Below are 10,220 nucleotides of genomic sequence, written 5' to 3'. Positions count from 1 at the left end.
TGTGATCTGTTTAATCAAAATTTTATTTATGCATATGAGACTAGGGGTGGCAATTTCTGACACGACCCGCCAACCCGCTTCTTAGCCGGGTTTGGGTTTGGCTTAAACGGGTTTGTGTCGTAAATGGGTCGACCCACCTAACCCGTTTATTAAATGGGTCGGGTTCGTGTTAGGGGTATGCCAACCCGCCAACCCGTTTAATAAACGGGTTAGGCAGGTCAGGTCAACCCGTTTACCCGAACCCGACCCGCCAACCCATTTACCTGACTCGACCAATTTATTAAACGGGTTAACCGTGTTGTGTCGGGTTATCCGTTTAATAAATGGGTCGGGTTTGTGTTTGCCACAGCCGACCCGTTTAATAAACGGGTCAGGTTCGTGTTGAGGTATGCCGACCTGCCAACCCGCCGACACGACCCGCCAACCCACCAATCCGACCCGATTGCCACCCTTATATGAGATATTGCATGAATTTGTATTTTTGATATTATTATGCATAGTTCGTCATGAATTTGCATGCATTATAATAATTGCATGGGCATGCTTTGTAATACAAATATGCTTGTGGTAAAAGATCTCGATCAACTCACTCTGGCAATCACCAAAGTGATTCAAGTTGTGTTAATTGAGGGTTTTTGGACTGTATTGAGAGCGTTATTCAGTATTGTGATTGTGTGTAACTTTATGAAACAATGATTCTACCGAAAGGTAGGTCATTGTTTTTCAAATTCACATATAGTGTAATAGTTGGTGTGTACACCAGCCCATAAAGCATAATCGTACCTAAAGGTACAGTACCAAATTGTCTCTGATTACATGATCTGCTAGTTTCACCAATTGAAGTCAATTCTTTGAAATTTGAGAAGGCAAAGCAACTCAGAGTATTATTATTTTCACCAAAGATTCATCGTGATTATTCACAATAGCAACTGTGGGAGAACGAGTGAAACACGAGCTTGAGAGTAAAGTTCAATGTAATAAACTTAAAATATGACTTAAGGTTATATTCACACAATATCTAGGACTCTAAACAACCATGAAGGGTTGAAAGTTATTATGGTTAGGATGTAGTATAAACCATACTGAGTTTAAGCTTGACCTCCCGACAAGCTACCAATGGGGTTTCCCTTGTTGTTTCACTGCAGTGCCTGGTGATCTAGGGATCACTGGGAGTGTATGGTTCATAGTCTAGTCAACAATATAGAATTGGGGTATTCAACGAAGGTTGTTACGCCCATAGATGACTATGAGCGGTACAACTGACTTAGTGTTATAGTTTGTTGTGAGTGAGTGTTTGAATGAGAAAGTTAAGGAAAAAATTTAAAACATACAAACTTTGTGTAGTATGTCGAAAACTAAACTTAGATTAGGGGCTTAGAGCTCACTACAATTATAAGTTAAAGACATTTGTTGCTTATAAATATTCTCTACTGAGTTGTAGACTCACCCTTTATATAATTACAACTGTAAGTTCCAAGCATACTAGCGTAGGCAGGACGTGATCAGCTACTCCAACTGTGCAATAAAGTATTTGTTGGTTTTATTTTCTTATCATTTAACACTCATATAGTTATTATTTTCATAACTTATGAATAATGAACTTTGTTAAAGAAATTGAGTTTATTAGAAAAAAATTAATTTATCCATGTTTTCTCTATGTGAACTTTGTATGCTTTCCCTTTAAGAAGTAATACCAATCGAACTTGGACTCTCAAGGTCGTAGATCAGGGTGTTACAAAGTGATATCAGAGTCAGATTCACACAAAGGCGTATCATTCATAACAAGTTCAATGATATAGAATATAGTATGCGTCTCTGGTCGCTAAAAATATGATAGTGACTAGGTTATTTTATGATTATGAATGTCTAGTGAGCGAGATAATCATAGAGACCGTAGGGCACAAAGACTTTTTGAGCCATCAATCGTAGGGAGAGAAGAATTTATCGCTCCAATGATGATGGCTACTGGAGTCATGGCGAGCATGGCTCAAATGGTACAAGAATTGATACCATGACCCCCCGCCGATCTATATCATAGTCGGGGAAAGAGATGCATACCATCAGAACGACCCGACACTATTCAGGGGTGACGACCATAGTTAAAAAAGTGACAACCACAGCCTTATGGGCAATGGACTCACCAGTCCTATCGTTAGAGAGCTCGGTCAGTGCATGGGAAAATGGTAAGGGATTGGATGACGGCTCGAGGAGGAGTCTTAAGGAGAGTATCTCCTATCACAAACTCTGCATCTCAAGGAAGGTTCAAGATGGCTAGTGCACGGGGATGACATATGTCCTGAGCCAGCTATGTGGCTGCCATGAGCGCAGCCAATCAAGGAGTTTTAGTCTCGGCCATGGAGTTTCTTGTTGAAGAAACCAGGAGGGTGGAAAGTGAGGCCGCAGAGGCAGTATGACATGTTGCACAAGTTAATGAAAGTGTCCCAAGAATAGCACAATGATGGGCAACATCGAGAAGTTCGTGAGAAGAAGATGAGGATGAAGATCTCACTTTTACTCCTACCTTACCTACCTACACTCTCGCTTTGTTCTTATACAATATGGGTGTCCTTTCTGTACCTGAAAATCTCACTGGTATTCCTGCCTCACCTACTTATACTCTCGATTTGCCCCCATACAACATGAATGCTCTTCCTGTGCCTCACCCTCAGCAGACGAGAAGAGATTCAGAGAGAGAAGCAAGCTTCAGATGGATTGAGGAGTGAGATGATGTCTGCGTCTATGAATGTTTAGTTTTGTTTGGTCTACTTTAGTTATGTCTTGCCTTTTGTTATTTTCTTCTTGTTTTGTTTGGCTTTACTTCCTTTATGTATACTGGATGTTCTTAATGAAATAAAATGTTTTTTACTCAATGAGTATCATAAATGCATGCATGTGATAGAATTTCGTGTGAATATGATCAAACTGACTCAAATAATGATAAATTCATTACGTGGTGATTTTAATACAATATATATGGCTACTTGTAGGGAAACATCTTATCTGTCTAAGGACACTTTAGCCACCAGACGAGAGATGGGGCAACTTGATGTAGTGGCTGGTGATCGAGAGCGCCTTAGCAGACCATCCCAGAGGGCGTCTTGATCATCTTGCACCTCGGAAGATGCACCAGTTTAGAGAGCACCTTCATCTTTTCGTACCCTTGAGAGGCATGTTTCACATAGTGGTGGAGAAGAGAGTATGGAGATCCCACAAGGATCACTGATGGGAAGCTTAGGAGAAGAAAGTACGAGGATACCTCTTGAGTATACTACAAACTGCATCTTATACGAACTCTTGCAAACCACTTGAGCTCAACAAGCACAACCCCAAATAGTCATTTTAGTCATTATGTCTTAGGTCAAAAAGTTCAAGAATATGTAGCCTCTATTTTTTTACGATACTCATGATGGCGTCACAACAGAGAATTAGCTCATGCAAGTGAAAAAAGTCTTAGATGTCATTCAATGTTCGGAGAATCAAAGGGTATGGATAGCGGTGTCAAACTTGACCAGCGATGCAAAACACTAGTGGAGGACCATCCGATACACTCTAGAACAAGACACTCATTTGCCTTGGTCCACCTTTGTGAGGAGGTTTTACAGGCAATTCTTTTCAAAGTGCCAAGGGGTGGAGAAGGAAGAAGAATTCAGGAAGCCGAAGCAAGGGAATATGACTGTAGCCTAGTATATGACCCGATTTAACTCTACTGTTTCCCCAAGTCCTTGGTAGCAAACAAGAAAGAGAAGTGCAAACGCTTTGAGAGGAGCTTGAAACCCAAAATTCTAAGGTTAGTGGGGCCATTGCAAATAAAGAAATACAATTAGCTACTGGACTATGTTTCGCGATATAAATTTTGGGAGTCGAGGATGAAGGAAAAGCTCGAGAAAAAGAAAAAGCGCAGGACTAAAGAGAAGGCCAGACCTAACAGCAACGATGTGGCTGAGTCCTCTCGAAGAAAGTTTCAATATAAAAGAAAGTTTCAGCGAGATCATAAGAGGCACTACGAAGATCAGACCAGTAGTCAGACCTAGGGTAAACAAGTCAAGAATTCAGAAGGCCATCAAGATAAGAGGCAGAAGACTCAGAAGTTGGCCTACTCTGATAATTCATGCAGGACTTATGGTCTTTAGAGGCATGAAGGCAGGTGCGACCTAAAGAATGTCAGGTGCTATAACTACAAGCAGATTGGTCACTATGCCAACGACTGCCCACAGTCTGACCAGAGAAATAGTGCAGCCCCAAAGCAGAAACCTGCAGTACCAAGTCACGTATATGCAGTCGCTCTTCAAGAAACTTTTGTCAGCACTGAGGTGGTTGAAGGTATACTCCCTATTTATAGTATTTTAGCACATGTATTGTTTGATTCTAGATCTACACATAATTTTACCACCTTAACCTTTGAAAAACGGTTACCAGTTGTATATTCACAGTTGACTATTTCTTACTTGATAAAAACACCCATAGGAGAGACTACCATAGTAGACACTATGTACAACAATTGTGTAGTGAAAATAGAGAACTGTGAGTTGCCTATAAACTTGTTGCAACTCGATTTCAAAGATATAGACGTTGTCTTAGGTATGGATTGGTTATCAGACCACCATGCCACTATTGATTGCAGAAGAAAGTATATTAGTTTTCAAAACCCTCAGACTCCAACCATCACATATTAGGGTGTTAGGAAACTACTCAGGTTGATGATCATATCATCATTGATGGCCAATAAATACATTCGAGAAGAATGCATTGGATTTTTGGCTTACATAAAGACCAATGGGAGATATTGACACCATATCAGATGTGGACATAGTTCAAGAATATACAGATATTTTTTAGAGGAATTACCAGGTCTCCCTTCTGATTGAGAGATTAAGTTCCAGATCGATATCATCTTGGGAACAACATCCATCTCAAAATTTTCTTATCGGATGAGACTTGTAGAACTTAAAGAACTTGAGAAAAAAATACAAGAATTATTAGAGAAAGGTTTTATACGACCATCGGTATCTCCTTTGGGTGCTCCAATTATGTTCGTCAAAAAAAATGAGGGATCACTGCGAATGTATATAGAATATAAGCAATTGAACACAGTGATCATAAAGAATAAATATTCATTGCCACAAATTGATGACTTATTCGATCAATTACAAGGAGTTGCATGCTTCTTAAAGTTGGATCTGCAATCGGGTTACCATCAACTAAAAATTAAGAAAAAAGATGCAGTTAAAACGGCTTTTCGATCAAGATATGACCATTATGAGTTTTTGGTCATGCTTTTTGGTCTGACTAATGCACCAACAACTTTCATGGATATAATGAACAGAGTTTTCATACCATAATTTAATAAGTTCGTGGTAGTATTTGTCGAAGACATTTTTATTTATTCAACCACGAGGGAGCAATACGAGGAACACCTAAAAATAGTTCTGCAGACACTCAAAGAACATTGGCTCTATGCCAAATTTTTAAAGTATGTATTTTGGTTGGAGTAGGTGTCCTTCCTTGGTCATATCATATCTAAAAAGGAAATTATGTTAGACCCTGTAAAGATTGAAGCGATTACCAATTGGGCTAGACCCAAGAATCCTACAGAGATTCATAGGTTTTTTTAGATTGACTGGGTACTACCGGAGATTCGTTGAAGGATTTTCTATACGAGCAACTCCAATGACCAAACTCACTAAGAAAGACATAAAGTTCGAGTGAAATGACAAGTGTAAGCAGAATTTTCAAGAGATAAAGAAGTGTTTGACCGCTGCTCCAATTTTAGTCTTACCTTATGGATCTGAGGGCTTCATTATTTACAGTGATACTTCTTATAAGGGATTAGGTTGCGTTCTGATGTAGTATGGTAAAGTAATAGTATATGTATTTGGCCAATTGAAAACACATGGAGTTAATTATCTAACATATGACTTGGAGCTAGCAGCGGTTGCATTCACCCTTAAGATATAGAGATACTACCTATATTGTTAACAGCTTAAAGTATTTACTGACTATCAAAGCCTAAGTACATGTTTTTGCATAGAGACTTGAACTTGAGACAAAGGAGTTGACTTAAATTTTTAAAAGATTATTACTTTGAGCTGAAATGTCACTTGAGAAAGGCGAATGTAGTTGTTGACGCTCTTAACAGAAAGTCAGGAGCATTAGCCAGACTCATAGATTGAGATTTATTTTCCTCAGTCGCGCATTAGAAAGCAGAAGCTCGATACTTACCAGGTTAATTATTGTTTGTGCAAACCATATTTAAGTCAAAATTATTGGAGCAGATTAAAGAAAAGCAACCCTTAAACCTGAAGATGACCAAAGTTAAAAAAAGAATTTTTGAGGGTGAGGAGTCAAACTTTAAGGTTGATGATCAGGGTCTTCTCAGATTTCATCATAGAGTATATATTTCTAAGGATGATCAGGTCAGGAATCAGTTGTTGGACGAGATACATCACTCAAGATATATCATCCACCCTGGCAATACCAAAATGTATCAAGATCTGAAGGATACATTTTAGTAGAGCGAAATAAAGAGAAACATTGTTGAGTTTGTAAGCAAGTATCTGGTAAGCCATCAAGTGAGGATTGACCACCAATGACCAAGAGGACTACTACAAACATTTCTCATACCTGAGTGAAAATAGATGAATGTTGCTATGAACTTTGTCTCAGGACTTCCAAAGACCTAGAATGGGATAGATTCAATATGGGTGGTTGTAGATAGGCTAACTAAGTCAACACACTTCTTATCTTGTAAGACAACTCACACTTATGACCAGTTGATTCAACTCTTCATCAAAGAGATAACCAGACTTCATGGAGTACCTTATTCAATTGTTTCAGATAAGGACTCCAAACTTGCTTCATAATTCTGGCAGAGTTTCCAAGAGACAATGGGGACAGTTAAAAATGAGTATGACATTTCACTCTTAGACAGACGGGCAGTTAGAGTGAGAACAATTCAAACCCTGAAAGACATGTTGCGAGCATATACCTTAGAGTATAGTGACTCATAGAATGACATCATGCCTCTAATGGAGTTTGCCTACAATAATAGCTTTCAAGCAAGCATAAGCATGGATTCCTTGAGACACTGTATGGTTGACGGTGTCGAATGTCTTTGTGTTGGGATGAGGTTGAAGAAAGAAGATCGTTAGGGCCTAAATTGGTACAACATATGACAGACCAAGTCAGATTCATTCGGAAGCGTCTACTGGTAGCGCAAAGTCGACAGAAAATTATGCCAATCAAAAACGTCGTGAGTTAGAATTTGAGCAAAGTGATCACGTGTTCTTAAAGATATCTTCCTTTAAGGCAGTAATGTGTTTGGGCCAGAGAAAAAATTTGAGTCCAAGATATATTGGACCCTTTGAGATACTCGAGAGAGTTGGTCAGATAACGTACTGATTGGCTTTGCTACTTTCCTTATCCAAAATTCATACCGGATTTTATGTTTATATATTAAGAAAGTATGTGTTTGATCCCTCCTATATATTGGATGCAGTCGAGTCTGTATTGAAAATCCAGAATGACCTGAGTATGAGTAAAAAAACCTATAAAAATCTTAGATACAAAAGTGCAGAAGCTGTGAAACAAAGATATATCGCTATTATTGGTCAGATGGGGTCATCATAAACAAAATGAAGCCACATGGGAGCGTGAATTAGACATCTGTGCACAATTTTCATAATTATTTTCAGGTAAGATTCAAGATGAATCTTTTTTTAAGGGGGCTAGAATTATAAAACCATCTAACAAATTCGTCGGGTGGAAAAAAAAAGGGGGACCAACAAAAGAGGAAGACAGTTCCCCAATCATTTTCCTTAATCATCGTGAAAGGGGGGAGGATAAACCTCACCCCTCATGATCAGCGTGTGGAGGGTGAGGGTTATCCTCACCCAACATGAGATCTATATAAAGAGCTCTCACGATGCGCCCTCCTGCCCCCCTTTGATATACAGAGAGCAAGAGAGAAAGTTTGAGAAGAAAAAAAAATGACAGAGATAGAGTTTGAGAAAGAGAGAAAGAGGGTTGCAGAGGGAGTGGGAGAGGGTTACCAGAACACGCCGTCAATGATCATCATAGGTACATTTTTTTTCTTGTTCATTTCCCCCCACTTCATTTGTTTAGAAGGTCGGCAGCCATGTCTGCTGGCAAGATGCAGACAAAAAAATTAACACAGACAACAAAGCTGGCAGCCATGGATGTTTGGCCTTGTTGCTGAGAGAGAGACAAAGAGTCGACAACTAGGGGTTGCTAGTAACCTCTGCAGTAGAGCGGGAAAGAGATCGAGAAGGGGTTGTGCCCCTTCTGCCTTATACATTGCCGCAGAACCCTGAGTCAGTCTAGGTGCGACCCAGACCGAACCAAGAAAAAAAAAGGGTCGACCTAACTAGTCCAGACTGAATCGGTCTGAATCAGTCGTATCGGATCAGACCGACTCAGTTGGAACGAACTGTTCTGGGTGTGAACCCAAACTGGGTTGGGTCTGACCAAGAATAACTCGGTTTATTTCAGTCCAGACTGAGTCTGGTCAACAGTAACTAGACTTGGTTGACCAAACTAGTTCTGACCAAATCGAACCGAGTCAAGTCTAATAGGGTCTCAGTTCCCTACTTGGATCTGGTTTGATCTGAATCAAACCGAATATAAGTCTGGTTTGATATAGTCGGTCTAGATCGATCCAAGTTGAACTGGATCTAGACAAAAATTTGGGTCTGGATCTGGTATGGGATAGATAGATCAGTTCTAGATCCAGATAAAAAAATTGGGTCTAGATCATGTTTGACAAATCTAGATCATAATTGGATCTGTATCTAGTTCAAAATGGTTTGAATCAGTATTGGATCCATATCAGAGCTGGATCTGGATTCAACTCATAGCTGGATGGATCAGTTCTAGAACCAGATCAGAGCTGAGTCTGGATCTAGTCTCACAGTTATGAATTCATATCAAAACTGGGTTTGGATCCAGTCTAACAATTCTGGATTCAAATCAGAACTGGATCTGGATCTAGTTTGTGATTTATTATGAATTTTGATAATCCAATTAAGTTTTTAAACCAAACCTAGATGGGTCAAGACTAAGTTTAGTAAACCTAGTACTCTAAACTCAGACCAAACCTGTTTTGATCTAGGATAAGTCAGGTCAAATCATAAAAGTTAAAATGACCAAATTATCTCTGTATGTACCCAATATCTGATTAAGTAAAATGGGCTTAACTTTACACTCTGAACTCAAAATTGAGTGAGATTTGGTGCGTTGGACTTGTATCATAGAGGAGAATCTTTTTTTCTTATGGTTCTATCAAATTAGGGGCACAAAAGTCGAGGTCTGAAGAGTCAACTTGATAAGAGTATTTTGATAATTTTGTTAAAATATAAAGAAGGTATGCATATTAATATGAACATGCTTGTGTAATGATCAGATTCTATTGTTATAGCCACTTGAGACTCGATTGCAACTAGAGTACAATATTTGTATTCGAGATAAGAGATATTATAAGTAATCTTAGTTGTGAACAAATCATATTATGTTGCATGTTTTTATTGTTGTTGTATATTAACATGTTTAAAAATGTACCTCTTGAGTGTGAACATGATATATATAGAATGCCCATGTATGAGTTTTTTATAATGAGATAACTATATACACATGTCAATTGTGATATGTCATGCATATTAGAAATAGATTGTTTTATGATAACATATCTATGTTATAATCTGTGAATAACATGCATTGTGATAAAATTGTGATTAACCATGAGTCCCTTAAATTTGGTTGTGTCATTTGAATTTTATATTGAGATTAACATGCTTAACCCTTTAAATCCCAGAAGTAGTGACATGTAGAAAGGGCTACATGGTTCGCGACCAGAGTACAACTACCATGAAAAGTGCACCATCAATGATTTAACAACATAGAGATGTTACCTCGTTGTATACTTAGTATGATACAAAGTGTGAATCCTAATGTTATTCTGAGATTGAGAGTGAGATTTGTCATGATTATTCAAGATAACACTCGTGGGAGAATGAGTAAAAAACGAGCTTGAGATTAAGGTTAAATATAATGAATTCTTAAAATGTGACTTAGGGTTATATTCATGCAGTATCTAGGACTCTAAACAACCATGGATAGTTGAAAGTCATTATGGTTAGGATGTAGTATGAACCATACCGAGTTTGAGCCTGACCTTCCGGCTAGCTACCGGTGGGGTTTCCCTTATT

This window comes from Nuphar pumila, chromosome 2 (genome assembly GCF_984573655.1).
Source record: "Nuphar pumila chromosome 2, dmNupPumi1.hap1.1, whole genome shotgun sequence".
NCBI classification, from domain to species: Eukaryota; Viridiplantae; Streptophyta; class Magnoliopsida; order Nymphaeales; family Nymphaeaceae; genus Nuphar; species Nuphar pumila.
The sequence above is the reverse complement of the archived record's forward strand: the minus strand, read 5'-3'. Positions refer to the sequence as shown.